The sequence below is a fragment of the Macrobrachium rosenbergii genome, chromosome 50 (assembly GCF_040412425.1).
Source record: "Macrobrachium rosenbergii isolate ZJJX-2024 chromosome 50, ASM4041242v1, whole genome shotgun sequence".
NCBI classification, from domain to species: Eukaryota; Metazoa; Arthropoda; class Malacostraca; order Decapoda; family Palaemonidae; genus Macrobrachium; species Macrobrachium rosenbergii.
In genome coordinates, this window is record NC_089790.1 from 34,124,579 (window position 1) to 34,146,709 (window position 22,131).

General features: G+C 37.7%; 1 long non-coding RNA gene across 1 annotated transcript in view; it reads left to right on the top strand.

The window, feature by feature from the left end:
- Window positions 1-14,426, top strand: part of LOC136832895 (uncharacterized) — a 72,928-nt gene extending 58,502 nt beyond the window's left edge. Inside the window, exon 3 of the long non-coding RNA XR_010851354.1 lies at window positions 14,201-14,426. This is a non-coding gene — a long non-coding RNA (uncharacterized lncRNA). The remainder of the gene's footprint in view (window positions 1-14,200) is intronic.
- Window positions 14,427-22,131: the final 7,705 nt, after the last annotated feature.

Here is a 22,131-nt window from a genome sequence, read left to right on the forward strand (position 1 = left end):
TTTGTTGTGCGTTAAACTAGCTTGACGTACGTAGGTATTGTATGTATGTTGTCATTTGCCAGTACTTATTGTCCTTACGCATTAACATATATATCTATGTACTTGCCAGGTATAACATACTTCACGTTCTCCAGTATTCATTGGTTCTGTTGCCATCTTTTGCCTAGATAAATTGCTCCATCAACATGGCATGACTTTTTCAATCTCGTATTCATTTTATTATTGCATGTTAGTTCCTGAGGTATTCCAGTTTCCCTCATATTATTTTTACACAAAATCCTTTAATCTTTTATTTGACGAGAGAGATTCTTTCGTCTTCCGTTCTTCCAAATCCCCAGTCCATCATATGGTTTCCCAGCTCGTGTGTTCCTTCCCGACGAGTTCGATATTTGTGCATCTTCTTTAATTTTCTAATTATATATTTTTTTCGCGCTACGTCTTATGTAATTAATAATCTGCTTTTCTACACTCTTTGTTCGTTTAACTTGGTCTTACGATACGATGTTTCTCAGCGTTCATCGCGTTCAAACATCTTTAGGAATCTTCTTGACACTTAAAGTTCATGTCTCTCCTATTGTCTTTTATTCCCTTCTTACGGATTCTTTATCGTGATTACCCTTCGTCGATTATGTAGTCTCTTCCTTTATTCCTTGGGGGAAAAAAAAGAGAGAAAGATGGAAGATCATCTTCGGGATTATCTTCCCAGCTTTCTCAATTTTCCTTCGACCTTTCTTTGGTTATCTTTAACTCATTATTATTTGTTCCTCACGTGTTCCTTCTCAGTTACTTTCTATTTTAGCCGAAGAAAACAGGGAGCATATCTATATTTTTCGTGTCTCTTGTATTGCCTATAGGGTGCGACAGTGATTTTAGAAATTAAAAGAAAATTCATTTTTATCTTCAAAGTTGAAATCAGTCCCTTCACCTCTAATACAGCGTGTAATAAGCCTACTGCTGCAGCAGACATGCAACAATAATTGAAATGCATAGTGAGCGGAAAAGTAAAGGTCAGGCAAAGAGAAAGGAAAAAAGAGAAAAAAGAGAGCTAATTCGCGTTATCCAAAAGTCTTTTAATCCGGACGATGGTAATGAAACCGAATCATGAAAAAGAAAAAAAAGAATCCAGCAGGTGATTGTAATAAATGCAGCCGCACGCAACAAAGATTAGAGCAGCAATTTAATAACACGTAGTAATTTCACAATGAAAAATTATTATCTTAAATTCCCTCAATATCTAAGCAGCAATAAGCCCCGCGGTAATCTCTAAAGCTCGGACCTGCGAGCGCGCTAACAAATCTCTCGATATTTTTCACCATTTAATATCGCTCCATAGTATTAAGGCGCTAATGAGAATAGATGGAAGTGGTTCATCCTTGCCAACCGCTAAATGAATATGCATCGAGGAAATATTACTACCAAAAGAACCTTCCCTATTCCCCCTCCACTCTCCCCTACCCCCACCCTTCACCATCACCATCCAAATGGCCGTACAGCACACGCAAGCTTTGGCAAGGGATACTGAGCTTTATAAGTGATACAAATAAAGCCAAATTTCGTGAAAGATTTTTTTCTTGCTGGTTATGATACACGAAAGCTTTGGGTTTTAATGGATGAGTTTTAAATGCTTTAGTGCTGATGATTTGGTCTCAGGAAATGAAGATCTAAGTGTAGACGGTTGAACGATTTTATTCATGACTCTTCTCAATATTTATTAACATGATTATTTCCGTAGGGGGGTAGTGCAATCAGTGCACCTCACGTGGTACACTGTAGGCACTACTTAAGGGTCTTGTCAGCGTCCCTTCGGCCCCTAGTTGCAACCTCTCTCATTTCTTTTACTGTACCTCCGTTCATATTCTCTTCCATCTGACTTTTCACCCTCTCTAAAAATTGTTTCCTAGTTCAACTGCGAGGTTTTCCTCCTGTTACACCTTTCAAACCTTCTTACTGTTAGTTTTCCTTTTAGCGCTGAATGACCTTACAGGTCCCAGCGCTTGGCCTTTTGGCCTAAATTCTACATTCTATTCTATTCTATTCTATTCTATTCTATTCTATTCTATTCTATTCTATTCTGTTCTGTTCCATTAATATGATTGTGGCATCATGAGGGCATTTTTGTTCCTTTTTTTATTGAAAAGTTATCAGAGTATCTGTGATTTAAATTCATGTTTTCATATTTTTTAAAGTATTTTGCACTGCAATAGATTGATAAATTATCGTAAGGTAATTTGACGTATATATATTTTTCCCCAAATGAAGAGAACTAAGTAACTAGGAAATAACGCCAAAGCTTGTTATAGATAAAAGTTTGACCTTTCTTGGAAATGATTCTGTCAACATCCTATTAAGGCAACGAAAACTGTGAATAATGTAAATAATTCTCAGGTCAAATAGAGAACATGGAAAAATTAAAGAAATATAAGTCCAGTATTTTTAAGTTAAGAACAAACGGCAGATTTGGGCTAACAGAGAAATTAAAGATATATAGGCAGACATAGCAAATCGTAAATACGTATATAATAATGTCACTGTTTACTTACATGTCAGTACATGGTTATGGTGATGCGGAGACCGATATAATATAAGCACAGCACGTATGATGTGCATACATGGGTACGTGAGTATAAAGTCGTGTGTGTGTGCGTGTGTGTATGTATATATTTTTATATAATATATATATATATAATATATATATATATATATATATATATATATATATATATATATATATATATATATATATATATATATATATATATATATATATATATATATATATAAATATATATATATATATATACTGTATATAGATATTTATACATATATATATTATATATACACATATATATGTATGTATTTATATATATATATATATATATATATATATATATATATATATATATATGACTTGTATATTAATTAAACAATATTAGCTGATCACTGTTTTCCTGGGAAGTGCCATTAGTTTGGGGATTCAAATGCACAATATCCCAAGGCAGATTGATGCCTAATTGAGGGTTTTGAAACTGCTGTGTGGACAAGGAGTGGGAAGGCATATGTTCCCCGGTGGTGGATGAGCCTGTCTGTTGAGGCCGTATACAACCACAGTATTTTTCAGGTTAGTCTCTGTTGAGGGCTGCTACTGCATTAGTAGTGAGTGGTAATTCCATTTCACTGTAGGAAGTGCCAGTGGTTTGGGATGCAGTTATAATTTACGCCAAGGCAAAGGAATGCATAGTGAGCGGTTGTACTCACATTTTGGGAATTAGTGCCCACTAAACAGCAGATGATTCCTTGGGAATCATGTTCTCAATTTGTAGTATTCTCTGAGAAATAATAGCATTATCACAAGTTTAGTGGAGTGGATGACACCAGATGGTTGGGGATACCGGAGGTGATGAAGCCTCATGCCATGAATTTAGTTATAAATAACAAGGAAAAAAAAAGGATGATGCATATTGGGTACTGAATGGCTAAGGTTGTGGTAGACAGAGGAAATGTAAAGTAGCAATTTGTTCAGGAGACAAAACTGGAAGTTTTCACCCTGAGTGAAACAGGTAAAAGGACAATGTTTATTGGAATGGAAAGAACAAAAGGTGATTGTGACTGGGGTAGCTGAAAAGTGTAGAGCTAGATAGGTGTACAGTAATACTTGCAGTTTCATGTAGTTTGGGGTTGTGTGAAAAGGTGCAGATGTGTTAATTCAAGAATTGTATAGACAATATTGAGCATGTTAGAAGAAAATGTTGTTAGTTTGTGGGTATGCTCCTGAAATGGACAAGAATGAAACCGAAAGAGTATGTTGTTGGGATAATTTGAACCTTGCCTTTGTGACTTGTGAGAATATGAAAGAATTGGTAATATAGGTAATTTTAATGCAAGTATAGGCGATGACATTGTGAGCAGAAGGGGAGTTCTGGTGTATTTGAGACTGGAGAAGTTCTTGTTTAAATGGTTTGGAAATATTAAGAATGTTAAGAATATACATACACACTTAGGATTGAGGAAATGGTGAGAAAAAGTTTGTTAGATTATGTATAGATTCAGAGTGGGTGGAAAAGTTTGATGAACGTGATGATGAGGAGAAGAGTAACTGGGGATATAATTGATCATTATTTGACGGATAGATGGATCTTGAAATTGGAGATGGGGGAGTTGAAAATATACATCCAAGAGTCATGTAGACAAGTAGATTGATGAGGAGGAAATAAGAACATGGGATGAGAAAATGAGATATGTAGTGAATGGTAAAACGAGATTATTTTAGGTGCAGTTGCAAGACTGAACAAAGGCTTGTGTGGAGAAGTACAGGATGATGGAATAGGCAGTTGAGAAGTTGAAAGAGATAAAAATAGGCATATAATAAAAGAATGAGTAGAAGAAAGAAGGTGACCAAGGACTTAGGGAGAATAAGTTTTTCTATAAGGAAGTAAATGCAAGGAGAAAGGTTAATGAAGAAACAAGTCTCAAAATAAAGGATGCAATTGTAGAGGTTCTGCCTGAAAAAATGCAATCCTCGGCTGAGATTTTTTTAAATGTAGAACATAGATGAAATTATAAATGAATGACACAGGAGTGAAAAGGGTTAAATAAAATATGAGAATACTTGTAGAATTTACGGTTTAGTCAAGAGGAGGGCAATGAAGAGGCCAAAAAACTAGAAAGACACTATGTACTGGTGGGAGTATAAGTTGGCTGTTTTGATACAGTGGTGGAATTTTGATAAAGTGGCTGACCAGTATGTGTAAGGTATTTTTGTATGGTTGAAAGGCTCCATTAGAATGGGTGGGGGCACAATTGTTCCTTTCTATGAGGGTGAAGGTGATAAAGGAGACTAGGAAATAGAGCGGGTATAACTTTGCTTAGTGTACCAAGTCAAGTGTATGGTAGGATTTTGATTGAGAAGGCAAGACACAGAATTTGATAGAAGAACAATGTGGTATTGGACAGGGAAGATGATGTTTGATTCAGGTGTTTTTGAAACAGTTGTGTGAGAAATTTGGAATGGGAAAAGACGTATGTGGTATACGTGAACCTAGAAGAAATCTTTGATAGAACTGATAGAGGCAATGTGGAGATTGCTGAAGATGTATGGTACGGATGTTAAGTTGTTGAGAGCGTTAAAAAGTATTTTGCTATGGAAGTTAACCATTTATTAGAGTTTGTAGGCGTAGGAGTGTTAGGTTTGATGTACAAGTGGGCTAAGACTAGAGTGTGTTATGTCTCCATGCCTTCTTTATATCATTATGGATAGTGTAATGGAAAAAGTCGGGGAAAGCACAGGGCAGGAGAGGAGCCATTAGTGAAATGGGGAATGACACTATCATAAAGATGATAAAATTTATATAATAAGACTTTAAATGTCAATGCTTTGATATTAAATACTGTTAAAAAATAGAAACATCGCTTTCAATGTTTTTAGTGTTTTTGCGGATGATACAGTAATGATTGCTGTTTCGTTCTTTTAGAAACACTTCTCATACTTAGCTGCATCATCCTTTCATTTGCTTTGTGAGTGTGTCACATCAAAGACCATTTGGAACCATACAGTATATGATGACTTTCTCTCCTCCACTACCCTGCTTTGGAATTAATAGTTCAGTTCCTATTTCATTTTCTTTCATTTTTCATACACACAGGTTAACCATTTTTTTATTTATATCTCTGTTCTCGCGTAATAAACATTGACGTTCTATTCCATCAATCTGCCCTGGTGAATAAAACTTTTTGGGATAAATTCTGTTTTTGTTTTTGAAGGTGTTATTCTATCTTTTTGTTATTCCATGTTTCCATCCATTTCAGGATGTGGGAAACATATGTTTCTATACACCCTGGTCACTGTTTATTATTTAGAAAATGTTGCATTTTTATGTTCTTTCTTTTCACCAGATAATCCCTGTTTTCTGACTGGAATATCTTTTTGCATTTTAAATTATTATTTTAAGACTCTCTATTCCATCAATCTTTTTCTGGTGGCATTAAAAAGGCAAGGTGGTAAGAATAAAACTTAATTTTAATTATTAATTAAATTAGGGTCTATGTTTTTGACTGAGTGATTTTTTATAGTGTGTTATTCCTATCTTTTTGTTATTGTTTATTTCTAACAGTGTACGACTGAAACCATTTCGTGGATTTTCCAGGTTCCTTTTCAAACATATCGAAGCCTAGCATTGTGATTATGGTTATTACTGGTCACCTTCTTTGCATTTTCCCTTGAAAATGTCAATTTTTTCCTTCCTTCTCATCTACTCTGGAGAAAAAGGTCGTATACTTTCTTCTTGTTTTGTCAATTAGGTGATCAACTTTTGTCTTTGTCACTGGAACCCTATCTGTTTGCTTTTTCCCAAATTATTATTTTGTTTTCTATCACATCTCAAATGAATTTCTTGCACAGAAAATGCTTTTGCTACTGAATCATAGCTCTTTTTTTACTGTTTCTGTACAGCAGCTGTGTGGTTTATGGTCTCGTCTTTCATCTTGCAATTCCTGCATATGGGTGAGATGTTATTACCAACTAATGTTCTTTGAACATATTTGGTTCTTAGGGCCTGATCTTGTGCCGCTGTTAGCATTCCTTCTGTTTCCTTCTTGAATTCCCCCCTCTGTAGCCATTGCCATGTTTCATCGCTGGTCAGTTCTTTAGTCTGTCTCATGTACTGTCCGTGCATTGGTTTGTTGTGTCATTCCTCTGGTCTGTTTTTCATTCTCCTGTCTCTATATATTTCTGAGTCTTCGTCTGCTTTTATCAGTCCTTCTTCCCATGCACTCCCTAGCCACACGTCTGCACTGGTTTTCAGATATTGCCTCAGTGCTCTACTCTCGATTTGACGTAAGTCTTCTATCATTTAGTAGCCCTCTCCCCTCCTCCTTTCGTGTTATTTATAGTCTCTGTATTTGCTCTTGGGTGTAAGGCTTTGTGTACAGTATTGTCATGTGTTTCCTAGTTTTCTGGTCTATGCTGCGGAGTTCAGCCCTCGTCCACCCAACTACTTCTGCGCCATGTCTGATACTGGTACAGCCCATGTGTTTATGGCTTTCGTCATGTTTCCGGTGTTGAGTTTTGACTTGAGCATCGCCTTAAGTCTCTGCATATAGTCTTTCCTGATCGTGTCCTTCATCTCTTGGTGTTTTATATCCTCTTCTTCTATTATTGCCAGGTATTTGTATCCTGTCTCATCTATGTGTTTAATGCTATTCCCGTCTGGTAGCTTTAACCCTTCAATCCTTGTCACTTTGACTTTTTGTACGTTGACCAAGGCGCATTTTTCTATTCCAAACTCCATCCTGATGTCCCCAAATACAATCCTTATAGTCTGGATTAGGGTAGGGTATCTATTTCCTTGATGCTCTTACCTTACAGTTTGATGTCGTCCATGAACATCAGATGGTTAATTCTGTTGCCTCCTTTCTTGAGCTGGTACCCAGCATCTATCTTTTGCAGTGCTTTTTCATGGGAATCATGGCTACTGCGAAGAGTAGTGGGGAAAGATCCTTCTCCTGATGTTAACCTCTGCTAGTCTTATCCCAGAGCTTGCAAATACTGTACTCCAGTTGCTCATTGTATTTTTTAGGAAGCTGATGGTGTTTTCCTCTGGCCCATCTATTTTCAGGCATTCTATTAGCCACGTGTACGGTATCATGTCGAAGGCTTTCTTGTAGTCAATCCATGCCATGCTTAGGTTGATTCTCCTTCTTTTACTATTCTTCATTACTATTTTGTCTATCAGGAGCTGGTCTTTTGTGCCCCTACACTTCCTTCTGCAGCCTTTCCGTTGGTGGGGGATGGTGTTTGTATCCTGGTGGGGGATGGTGTTTGTATCCTCTAGGTAGTTGTATAGCCTTTCACTAATGATACCTGTTAGTAAATTCCACATTATTGGTAGGCAGGTGATAGGATAGGCCTGTAGTTACTTGCCATATTTCCCTTGTTTTTGTCTTTCTGTACTGAGGATGTTCTCCCTGTGGTGATCCATTTGGATGCATGGTGGTTTGTGATACAATGCTGGAGTTGATCTGCTATTCTGGGGTGTAGGACCTTGAAGTTTTTGAGCCAGTATCCATGTACTTCATCGGGACCTGGGGCCTTCCAGTTGGGCATTTTCTTTAGTTGGTGTCTGACTGTGTCTGTCGTGATTTCGGCGAATCTTTGTTTTACTCTCCCCATTTCTTCTGCCTTGACATCTTGGAGCCATATTGCATGTTTGTTGTGTAATACCGGATTGCTCCATATGTTTTCCCAGAGTCCCTTACTTGGCTCGGCTTCAGGAATTTCATTTCGGATGGCGCTATTGAAGGAACGTTATTGAGGTACAAGAACCTCTTCTTCCAGAGGATACTGTTCGGGAATCACTACTATTACTATTCGAGAATTATTATTATTATTATTATTATTATTATTATTATTATTATTATTATTATTATTATTATTATTATTATTATTCACAATATATATAAACTCGTATTATGGGCAGAGCCCACCTGAGCATTGTATTCAACAGAATACAATGCCTATTTGTATATAAAAATTAAGATAAGGCATATAATGATTGACTTAAAAAATATTCCAAAAAGTTGTCAAAGTAGATAAGCGCATAAATGCAGCATACGAAATGTTCCAGCAGCTACAAATAACCGAAATTAGCAGGAAAGCATACTGTACACCTAAAATCTGTATTTGCATTGGAGGTATTTTCATTTCACTTCTTGTCTTATGAATTTATACATACGATGTTATTTTATTTTGTTTTATTTAATTTTTATTTAATTTCTTATATCAGGAGACTGTACTGGGCTGATGATGTTACCCTATTGAGGAAAAGAAAACCTTAAGTAACGCTCTTTCAGTAGGAGTGAGATAGGGCGCTTTGTCTTTTCTGTAAAGTAAAATCAATTCGGGACGTGTGTTTCTACCTGTATTGTCCATCAAATCTCACAAAGAAAATCAGATTGAACTATCCTTATTACTAGTTGCAAACGCTGTAGTTTATTTTATGATGATATATGCCATGTAAACACACCTCTTCATTTCGGATGGCGCTATTGAAGGAACGTTATTGAGGTACAAGAACCTCTTCTTCCAGAGGACACTGTTCGAGAATCACTACTATTACTATTGGAGAATCATTATTAACGTGCAAGGACATCTCCTTCAGGAACACTTTACCTCCTTTTGAGTTCATTCAAGGAAGCCATCGTTGGTTTGCTGAGGCTTAGTGTCAACAGGGATTTCAAAAGCTCTCTCTCTCTCTCTCTCTCTCTCTCTCTCTCTCTCTCTCTCTCTCTCTCTCTCTCTCTCTCTCTCTCTCCTGCCTTCGAGGAACTGACTCGCGGAAGGTTCTCGCCATCCGCAAACACGAGGAGTATTTGCTTAAGACGGCCCATGCTATTGAACTTCTATTAATAAAACAAATACTCTATTTCCCCCTCTTATGGATATGTGATTGTTGAGTAGCTACGAAAGAAAAGAGAGAGAGAGAGAGAGAGAGAGAGAGAGAGAGAAAGAGAGAGACATCTGGTCATCGCTATGGTATTCACCACTTACTGTTGAATATAGCGAGGTGTTTTGATACAGGATTTTGTAGATGTGTATCGTGTCAGTTGTTATTAGAGGGGGCAAAGAAATGATTTAATCTTGTGAGTGTCATGCATTCAATCAGTAACATTGCAGTTTTATGGTCGTACCGAAGGTAAGGTAGATGAGGAGTATAGTTGTAAAGTATTGATATAATTTGTTTAAATTTGCTCTCTCTCTCTCTCTCTCTCTCTCTCTCTCTCTCTCTCTCTCTCTCTCATTCAGTGGACCACTTAACCAAATACTGGCAAAAGAAAAAAACTGACAAATTTCTGGCTTAATGAATGGGCAATGGTAGGCCATAAATTGTTTCTTCTTGTATCTTTTACTTATTTTCACGAATGAAAAAATTTATGTGACCTAATGCCTAAATAAACGTATTGATACTTTCTCCTGCAAATACGTATATTTGGATATTTGTAATAAGCTCGGTTCATCTTAGGTCAGCCTTCGTTTATAGAGGAAAATCCACTTTTTGATTTGAGATACTACAGTGATGCACATTATACAATTTAGGCCAAAGGCCAAGCGCTGGGACTCATGAGGTCATTCAGCGCTGAAAGGAAAGTTGAGGGTAGAGGTTTAAATGTGTAAAAGGAGGAAAACCTCGCAGTTACTCTACGAAACAATTGTTAGAGGAGGGTGGAGAGTAAACTGGAAGAAAGAATATGAATGGAGGTACAGTAAAAGGAATGACAGGGGTTGAAGCTAGGGCCCGTAGGGACGCTGCAGAGAACCTAAGTAATGCCTACAACACTACCCACCTGTATACCGTAACGACAACCAGACGTATTTAGAGAAACCAGGTTTATAAATTGGACGTATATATCTTAAGTGATAACTCTATTTTCAGATGAAATTATGATTATTGCTAGATAAATGATATGCATAAACCAATGGTTAAAGAATGATACTGCATTCATTTTCGATTGTCGTGTGTTTATACATATCTCGAGCAGAAAGAATAGCAAGTAGACGGATGTAGCAGTGAGAAAATCATTGGTTGGAGATATGTCTGAAGTGAAAGTGAGGTAAATGAAAAGTAGGCTCCTTAGGAAATGAGGTGATCAAAATGTAGCACTGAATGTAGTTAAGACTAGATGATGAGATTAAAGTTTGATATAAAAAAAACTATGTAATGTTAAAGGTGTCAAAAATTTTAATTTATAAATAGAGAAAATTATAATTAGATCAAACATAGTGAAAAAATAATGCAAAAAATTGTTTTTCGAACAAAGGTTTTTATATGGGGAGAAGATACATACAGAGTATAAAGTCTTGTGTTGATGGAGTGAGCATTTTCAAGTTGAAGAATGCAAGAAAAGCAGCTCTGAATGATGTAGAATTGAGATTATTTACGGATACGAGGCGGACAACTGAAATGTTGAAGAGAGGAGAGGCTTTAAATGATGACATTAAACAGAAGAGTACTAACTCGCCATTATGGAAATGAAATGTGGACATTGAATGCAAGTGTTAGAAAATTTTCAAGAAACAGCTAAATGAATTGAAGGGTTAAAACGGTGAAAAGTAGGTACAGGACAGAAACGTGGCGAAATGGCTAATGTAGGTGAAACAATGAATTAGTGTTTGATATGGTTTGCTCACGTGGAGAGAACTGAGACCATAAGCTGTTGAGTGAGTAGTGTGTATAATTCGAACGTTTTGAAAGCAAGAAAAGGATAACCATGACACTGGTAGCTACAGGTAGTTAACAGAGGTTATGGAAGGGAAGTACCATAACATCCAGAGAGTACAAGAATGCTTGCTAAAAAGTGGAAAGTTGCACAGTGTTTGCAGAGGGCTGACGTACTGTTGATGAGCATTCTGTGTAGATATATGAAGCGGCTGATAATGAAAGGATGAAAAATGCCGTTTAGTCAGTAAAATAAAAAGATGAATGTGACAGTGAATGGGGTTATGTTAATCTTAGGGGCTGCCCAGTATAAGGGACGAAGCTCTCTCTCTCTCTCTCTCTCTCTCTCTCTCTCTCTCTCTCTATATCTCTCTCTATATATATATATATATATATATATATATATATATATATATATATACATACACATGTGTGTGTGTGGAGAGAGAAAGAGAGAGAGAGAGAGACTTCGTCCCTTACAGGGGTTACCTCCTAAGATTAACAAAACCCCATTCACTGTCATTCATCTTTTTTTTTTTTTTCACTGAAAAAAGAGCATATTTCATCCTTTCGTCATCAGCCGCTTCATAAATCTGCACAGAATGCTCATCAATATCTACACAGAATACCCATCCACAGATAGGTAGATAGACAGAAAAATAAATAGGTAGAAGCATAGATAGATAAACAGATAGATACAAATCATCATATAATCTCAGCCATTCTGAAAAACAAAGCAGACAGAAATCAATCACCTGCTGCCCACTATTGTTTTTTTTTTTTTATTCCCCAGAAACTCCCTCCCTCTGAGTAGCACAGAATCTCTTGAAACTTATATCTTATTCTCCTGAAGACGTCTCCGAAGATAAATCCTTCACCTTCTGCTACCTCCGGCTGTATATCAAACCACATCCTCCTGCGCCACTGACAGGCTTCTTAATTCCGTAAAGGATCTCTTGTCTGATTTTCCTTCGTTTCATGAATCGTTGATTTTTTACAACGAAGATAAGTATGCTTTGTCTTCCTCGAGGATTTATGCTGTTGAATTTTCGGGAAGCTGTCGTTTCAAAAGATATACTTTCTTCTTCTATTCCCCGTCGAGGAAGAAATCACTACAGGCCTGTCCGATGAGAATTTGTGCTCTGCGCGATGATTAAGTTACTTATAAAAAATAAAGTCATAAAGGCCTTTCACTTACTTTCCCCCAGTGAGGATGGAGTGGTTTTATGCAACGAGGATAAGATAAAGAAGAGGTGGAAGGAATGTTATGAACACCTGTTAAATGAAGATAGATTCCAGAACCTTGGTATGACGCATACTATTAGCAGGAAGGAAGTAAAGAAGGCACTAAAGAAGATGAAAAAGGTAAAGCAATAAGACTAGATGGAATTCCTGCAGAGGTATGGAAAAGCCTGGGAGAAGAAGGAATAGACATGCTGTAGGACATAGCAAAGAAAATATACAGTCAGGAAAAGATATGGGACATAGCAAAGAAAATATAGTCAGAAAAAGATACCAAAAGAATGGAGAGAAAGCTTTATTGTGCCCATCTATAAAGAGAAGAGTGACATCCAGGATTGTGCAAACTACAGAGGAATAGAGTTAATGTCTCACACCATGAAAATCTGGGAAAAAATAATGGATCAAAGAATTAGAGAAGAAACATCTGTAGGTGAAGAACAGTTTGGTTTCATGCCAGGAAGAGGAACGACAGATGCAGTGTTTGCCCTCCGACAGATGATGGAAAAACACCGGGAAAAGCAGAAAGGACTGCACATAGTATCCATAGATCTGGAAAAGGCATCCGATAGAGTACCACGTCAAGAGGTTTGGAGGTGCATGTGAGTAAAAGGAACACCGGAGAAGTATGCGAGGTTAGTCCAAGATATGTATGAAGGAGCAAAAACGCAGGTTAGAAGCAGTGTTGGGTTAACTGAATGGATACCAGTAAGAGTTGGCTCACATCAGGGATCTGCTATAAGTCCATATCTTTTTGACCTGATAATGGGTGTGCTATCTCAAGGAATAAGGGATCAATCCCCCTGATGCATGTTGTTTGCTGATGACATCGTGTTATGCAGCACCAACAGAAGGGTAGTGTAGTCAGAGCTAGAGCAATGAAGGAAGGCACTGGAAGACAGAGGATTAAAGATCAGTAGGAAGAAGACTGAATATCTAAGTTTTAATGTAGATCAAGACTCCCAGATTAGTATGGAAGGGACAAGGTTGAACAGAGTAGAAAAATTTAAGTATCTTGGTTCAACATTGGCTGATGATGGAAATTTGGATGTAGAAATAACACAGTGTGCAGGCTGGATGGAAAATTGGAGAAAGATGTCAGGTAAAGAATCTAAAAGGAAAGGAAGAGTGTATAAGACAGTATTGAGACCAGCTTTGATGTATGGAGCAGAAACATGGCAGGTAAAGAGAGTGCAAGAGAAGAAATTGGATGCGGTAGAGATGAAAATGCTCAGGTGGATGTGTGGAGTAACAAAAATGGACAGGATCAAAAATGAAAGAATAAGAGGAACTACTAAGTCGTAGAACTATCAAAGAACGGGTGAGACATATGTATGGAGGAGAGTGATGTAGATGGCGGTGCGAGAGGAAGACCGAAGCGAAGGTGGATGGATGTAGTTAGAGAAGACCTGAGAGACAAACAGTTGTCAGAGGACGATGTGTTTGACCGAGCCAGGTGGAGGAAAGCTGTCAGAAACATCGACCCCACATAGAAGTGGGAAAAGATTCAGAGAAAGAAGAAGAAGACTTACATTTCTCCAATTTTTTGTCACATTTTCCGAAATAAAATGTCGTTTTGTGTTTCAATATTTTAACATCAGTTCTGGCATATGACCTCAAAGCAGCTAGATAGATTTCGGCCAGCTTCATCTGCTGTTTTCTTATAAATAACTGTAGATGCCTGCACTAACCATTTTTACTTGTAGGTAAATGACCTTCAGCTATTATTTTGACATGAATTTCATGAATTTCAGAGAATCATTTGAGGTGAAGGGGAAATTACATGGCTCATCTTCCCTTCAGAGTGATCACTTCTCACTTGGTTGTTTTTAGCAGTGATGGCTGTGGCGAAGATGTTAGTGAACGAGATGGTGAGTAGAAATGTAGTTTTACAGGCACTGAAATTGTTGCTTTTAATGCTTGTAGATTAACTTCACCTGAGCTTATGTCTGGTTAGGTTTATAATAAGGATGGCCAAAAACCCACATTGCACAAGATTTGCCGTCAGAAAATGTAATATCAATATAACGGTTATTTACCGAAGTTATCCGTGTTGTTGATGTTTTTTTATATAAAAGCGCATGGAGGAGACATGGGATTTCACAGAATTTATTTAATGAAGTGTTTTCTGCATAACACGTTAGAAACCCGTACGAAAAATATGCTGAATTATATTATATAATTTGATTATAATGTTCAAGACTTAATCTAAAAAGACCAGTAAAACATTATAATCAGATAATTGCAACGAAACATTTACATCTGTCATTAAATCAAAATAACGAATTTTAAAAATAATTAGTATATGTTTTTACTTATGTGACTTTAGGGTGGCTTGCAACATTTTTTCACCATATATCATTCAATAAAATGTACTGATATTTTAAAAATTAATAACTATAGGAGATAGACAGAATCCCCTTAATATCCGAAAGTTAGCGAAGTGAGATAGTGAGGGGATCCATCCTGCCTCCTCAATGTATTCGTTTATGAAATATGCAGCAATTTTATTGAATGAGATATTATGAAAAAATGTTGGAAGCCACCCTCAAGTCAAATAAGTATAAAAAAAATTAACATTTTAAAAATTCTATATTTGGATATGATGATAAAACTGATATATTATGGTATATAAAGTTAAAAAAAAATCCATATCATTATTTGACTCCTGTAATAGAGGTTTTACATTTAATCATACAAATCATGAAGCACTCTATTAATATCACCTCTTTTAACTTGTACTGGCCTTCCTACAGTCAATTGTTACAAGTTATAAGTGATTTTCAAGTTCATTATCCTTAATAACAGAACGAGACTCAGGTAATCTAATTTCCGTCGAAATTACCCTTCGGATCACACTTATTAATAAATTAAAGATCATTAAAGACGCAAATTATCTACTGAGATATCGATTGGCATTCCCTCTGGTGTTGGTGCTGAAGATTTTCGAATAATCTTTATGAAGGAGATAACTGGGAAAATGGAAGTCTGCCGTTTGAAAAACTTATTTAACGTGCAACGTACGACTTTGTTTTATATATGTATATATATATATATATATATATATATATATATATATATATATATATATATATATATGTATATATAATTACTGAAAAATCACAAAATTATGCCCGTGATTTATCAGCTGGAGCCACAGGAAAAGCGTCAGAAGAAACAAGAGTGCCAAGTACTTTCATGTAATTAACATATCTTCGGGGCACTTTAAACTACTTGGCACTCTGTCGTTTCTTTTCAAGCTTTTCCTATATGTGTGTGTGTGTGTGTGTGTTACACAGTCGAGAGTAGATCTCATTACTTACCTCTTACTAAAAAGTCGAGAAGTCCCATCTATTGGTAGCTTGATAGTGACCGCATCAAGAAGGCTACTGGCAATAGTGCAGCAGATAATTGCATATTTCATAAGAATCGTTCAGATAGTGAAACAAGCATAAATTTTGCACAAGTGCTCTTTAAAGTTCCCCTATCAGAAAAAAGGGCGCTGGCCACGCAAAAATTTAATATGGCGGCCAAATCCAAGATGGCGGCCAGTATCGACAGATTTTGGCTAATTTTTCACTAGAATGGCATGTATTTGCTAAATATGGTAAAGCTCTTCCATACTATTTCTTGTGAATATTATGTTTCTGTAGCTTCCCAGTACAGTTTACCTTTAAATATGGGGGCATATGGCTGCCAAGAAAAAGGTAGAAACAATAATTATAATGAGAAATAATGCCTGTTCAACAATTATCGTTTTAAAAATGGATCTTGGTTTCTGTGGTTTTAGATCCTAATGAGGCCATCTCTTTCGAATAACTCATCAATTTTGAAGGAAAATTAATAAATGTAAAAGAGTGTATGTCTGCACACAACTCTCACACTGGTGACATCACTGCTGTGTAACTCAGCATGGGGTTCAGTGCCAGCTAATCCAGCTTTACTAATCCTGTAGTCTTAGACTAAGTTGTAGTATAGTTTAGTTTAGTGTCCCAAATGCTTTCTAACAGCCCCAGACCAGCTTATAGTTAGATAGCCGCACCTGAATAGACAGGATGTGCCAGCGCCGGATGGTGTACAGATCACACGGGACTTAAATGGCACTGGATGAATGATCGGGCTAGGTGTAGGGAGACCGAACCTAGTTGAATCCCATACAGGAATGTGTGCTTTGTTTAAGGTGGTAAATGGATAACCTCTCGGCCTTAATCAAAAGTGAAATCATGGCAGAAAGTGATGCCAATCCAATATTGAGCAGTAGAAAAAACAAACTGGAGTTTGTGTTGTCTTTGTCTAAAAGAGGTGAGCACTTGACATCACCAAGTCATCATGTCCTAGACCATGATGGGTAAAAATGCTGGCAAGGAACAATGTTCAGTGAAATTAATTGCCACTGATAATGGATCCAGCAAGGCTGGATTGATGGCATAGAGGCCACTCTCAGGAAAAAAATGCAGCAAAATACCATGTGAACTGCCGCTTGTTGTTTAACAACACTAAACTGGACCGTGCAAGAAAGCGATTCCAATGACCAGACCAGCAACACTGAGACTAGTCGTGCAAAACTGCGCCGAACCAGTCATGACAATGAAGTTTGCATTTTCTGAGAAAGTGGCACCTGCATCTGATCTCAGACAGGCTAGTACTAAGGGCCTTGACTTGAAATTGCAATGTGCAGAGATACTTAATGGCAAGCTCAACTGGTGGGGATGTCATTGCACAGGAGTTTAAATCACCATGCCTGTCTTTGTGCCCTCTAAACAGAAAAAGGTCCTACCTGAGGAGCCTTGAGAAAGACCAAGGTAGCACTGAGTCAGAATCAGATGTTATCCACTAGTTCTGTCAGAACTGATGACATACATTGTTGAAAACAACCTTTTCAGATGATCCAGTCACATTTCGGTTGGCAGATATTTGCCACCTCTACCAACAACGTCTGGAACAATTAGGTGTAGAGTCACCAAGTGTAAATCTTCGAGACTGACAAACTTCTGGCAGAAATTCCAGAACTTGAGGCTCATAAATCTGGCAGAGATGTATTACTTGCATTTCAAAAGGATGTGGGAAAAGCACTTGCTCAATCATCTGATCTTTCAGAGGCAGTTATCATTGCTAAAGCAGCAAATATTCTCAGAAAGTCTATACTTGATCATCAGTCACGGTTTGATGGCACATTTTCTGAGGCTTGTGTACGAAATTCTGTGCCTCCTCTCCTGCTCCAGTTTGTAGGGATGGTTGAGCATGGGGCTGACATCAAGTCACAGTTACGATTTGGAGCATCAAAGTCAGACCAGGCCATTGCACAGCTCATGCAGTTCAATATCCTGATACAAAGAGGAGCAACAACTCATAGACACTCCAAAGACTCTTTTTGGCAAACAATGCAGTCTCTCTATGAGCCGATAAAGAAGAACAGAACTGACTTCTTCAGGCAAGAAGCTGCTCCTGTAGAACAGTCAAAGCAGAAACTTAAGGAGGATTGCCAGCTTTTTCTCAAAGCTATTTATATCCTGTCAGAGCCGTGAATGTGATCTGCAGGAATTTAGCACGAGAATCAAACATTCCCAGCTTCCTTAGTGAGGGTGGTAGGCTGTACACATGTCAGAAGTCTCAGCTGACCTCGGTCCTGAGAGTCATGTTACACTAGAAGACAAAGAACCAAAGACTGATGTCCTCATTGTAGATGGATCAGCTTTGGTCCATGCCTTGCCACCAAAGAAAGGAAAGACCTTTGAGGGCTATGCACTTTGCGACTTCTTGCCTGTGATAAATCCTATAGCAGCAAGTACACATCATCACATCTTGTATTTGATGTATACAATACATCCAGCCTCAAAGCTGAGACCAGGCTCCAACGTGGCAAGGAGGAAGGCGCAAGGGTGACAGACAAGAACACATATCCAACTGGCGCAATTTACTAAGACACGATGCCAACAAGACAGAGTTGTTCCAGTTCCTGGCAGACAAAGTTGCCCAGATGTCTGCCACAAATGTTGTCATTGCTACGAAAGGGTCTGCTGAGCACTCATGAGGCTAGTCTTCAGGGACTGGAAAAGTGCTCTGAGGAAGCTGACACCTGCATCTTTCTCCATGCAAATATGCCACAGAACATGGAGCCAAGACCATCACGGTTAAAGAAATGAACAGATGTTCTTGTCGTTGCAGTCAGTCTTTCTCCACTCTCCACAATCTAGGGCTAGAGAAGCATGGGTGGCATTTGGCCAAGGCCAGAGCCTTGGATTGCTGTGCATGACCTGTGCAACTCTCTGGGCCAGGAGAAGGTGAATGGCATGCTCTTTCTTCCATGCGTTCACAGGCTGTGATACAGTGTCAGCCTTCCGAGCAAGGGCAAGAAGACCGCCTGGCAGACATGGAACATCTTTCCAGAGGCCTCCACTGTGTTCTCCAAACTGAGTCACTACCTCTCAGAGTGGAAGAGAGTGACCTGAAGGTCCTGGAGAGGTTTGTCATACTTATATGAAAGATCCAGCACTGCTGGCACTGTGGATGAGGCTAGACTTGATATGTTTGCCAGAAAACAAAGGGCATAAATTTCCACCAACCAGGAGCTCTCCTCCAACACACCAATAAAACGTGCTTTCGTCCAGGCTGGTTGTGTGTGGGGGCAGGCCACCCAGTGTCAGCTACAGCCAGAGAACCCTGCTGAGTGGGAATGGCAAAGTCTGGTGAAGTGGCAAGTCCTCTGACAACCAACTCGCCCTTAGCCAAGAGTTGCCAACAGCTTACCAAATGTGGATGCAAAGCAGGCTGTCAGGAAAGGTGCAAGTGCTACCCTGCACAGCTCTGTGCACTTGCAAATGTGAAGTCTAGATAAATATTGCCTCTTTCAGTAGATAATCTAGCTTGAGCATCCAACGTGTCATGCTATGCCTACCTTCTTATCCTCGAATTTTTCAAAGGTGTAGGTTGAGAGACCTATACATAGATTGGCAAAACTGTATTTCTTTCTTTTCTTTTATGGTTACAGTCTTAGACATTGTTATGTTGTATGTGACCATACCATTACTATTTCAGTTGAAAATATGTTAGTTAAACTGTCTGATCACATGAATATACCATTAAATAAAAACAGTTGGTCTCTATGTTCTTCTAGCTGTGGATAGAAAAAAAAACTTTTATGGCAACCATTTTGTACGCCATCTTGGTTACAATTCATTTAGTAAGGGTTTTCAATAAAATGTGTGGTATGGAACATTTTATAACCTAAAAGTCGAGGTTTAAAAAAAAACTGGCATATTCCATCCAATAGATGCTCCAAACCAGTGAATTTCTTCCTAGATGGCGGCCATTTTGAAAATAGCCGCCATCTTGGGATTTTCAGGTGGCCAGCGCCCTTTTTCTAAGAGAGCGTAGTCTTAGGAATGTTTGTGCAAATTTCATGCTTGTTTCACTATCTGAACGATTTTTACAGCAATCTGCTGTACTACAATGCACATCTGCACATACACTCTCTCTCTCTCTCTCTCTCCTTCTCTCTCTCTCTCTCTCTCTCTCTCAGGTCTACAGCAAAACAAACCCAAAAATAATTTATATGACAAAAAAATCTAACAACTGGATTGCAAGAAAAAAAAGATGAAATGAAATGGAATACTAATGTTCACCAAATGATCAAACATATTACAGTCCATCATATTTAACTAATTATTCCTCCTAAATACTTTACTTCACAATAGGTCAAAATAAGTCAAAAGTCCAATATATTCCCAATTAGTACATCTCAACCTCTTCTTCAGCAAAACATCTGAAGTCAAATAAACCTTACTAAACAAATGCATAAAAATAAAGATATGGGAATTCCTCCATGTTACTTGTAAAGTACACGCAATGTAAAAATGGTCAAATTCAGGTGAGATATAGGTTAAATGAAAAGAACAATCTACAGTTTGGAAATCTAAAATGTTTCCTACCTCCAAACAGCAATGTTCACAGTCTTAATCGACAGGTCTCGAACCACAGAGTCTTCACCGAAGTCTTCTAACAATATTCGGTGTTGATCTTTGAATGACAACTTGTTTGATAACTAATCCCTTCACACCCTGGGACTCCACCCACAAGAAAAACACACGTACGAACGAATTAACCGGAACCTCGATGTTTCTTACAAAGTCTTGTCGCTAGGCAGGGATGTTCTCACATCTCCAGAATATCTGACGTACCTGACATGTATACAGTTCTCTAATCAGGATGCGCGCCAGACAACAGCTAAACATTCTCTCAAGGTTCTTCACAATGCCTTTAGCCACACTTATTAATAAAAAATCTATTGTGTATTGTAATTCATAAAATATCTTTGACCTATGAGCTTTTCATGTATATATACTGTATATGTGTGTATATATATTGATAAATATATGTATATATATACATATATATATATATATATAGAGAGAGAGAGAGAGAGAGAGAGAGAGAGAGAGAGAGAGAGAGAGAGAGAGAGAGAGAGCGCTTATCTATGAACCCGATTACAGTCTAAAGCTCTGAACATTTTTTTTCGTCAGTGAAAAAGCAGTGAGAATAACAAATCTTTTAAATAAGATCTCCAGCTAAACAGAATTCACTTTGTGCAAATGACTGTAGAGAGCTATCGTATACGAACAATAGATTGTTTACCTCAGAGTAAAATATGTTGAAAATCGTTGAAATGTACTTGTTTACTACCGTCAGACGCGTCTCTCGATAAGGTCGCATTTCAGTGTTTTTAGTTTTCGAGTATTTGGTCAATCCGCACACTGGCGACAAGAAAATTATATTCGTGCCACCGCGATTTTTAACGAGTACTTTCGTCTGTAGCGCTGCCAAAACCCTCCTTTGCCTTAAATTAAGGTCATGATACGTGAATTATATATAATGTATATATAATGTGTGAGGTAGATTGGCGTACTGCCTTCATGAATTACCTCTTGTCAGTTGAATAACGTAATCATTTAGTGTTATGTCAAATATCTAAATACCTACTGAGAGCAAGGAATCCTACGCTGTTACGCATCTTCATAAACATAAAGCATGCATTCCAAAGCCCTTCCTCCTCCCCTTCATCCAAATAAGTGGTGCGAAGGTTCAGCTTCTCCTCTGTTCTCTGTACAGGGAGCATGGAATACTTGGGCAAGCTTTTGCCCGGTATTCATGGAGTGAGAAATCTTGATCCACTCCCAACTCTGTGGCCAAAAAGCAGGAAATCAATATGTTTGGAATGAAGAAACTACAGTATACCCATCGTCTCCCCCTGTATATATGGAGCACACCGTCCTTAGTACTCTCTCTCTCTCTCTCTCTCTCTCTGTATTATATATATATATATATATGTGTGTGTGTGTATATGTATATATATATATATATATATATATATGTATGTATATATATATGTATGTATGTATGTATGTATGTATGTATGTATATATATATATATATATATATATATATATATAGATATAGAGAGAGAGAGAGAGAGAGAGAGAGAGAGAGAGAGAGAGAGAGAGAGAGAGAGAACCATTAGCCTTCCCCTGTTTTCCATACTGTAATGGAGCAAAAAATTTATAAACCCTCCTTCTACCTTATTCATAGCAATAAGGACCAGTTTCTTATCTCTCAACTTTGTGTAAACAAAGAATAAGTGGTCATTACTGTCTCATATATATATATATATATATATATATATATATATATA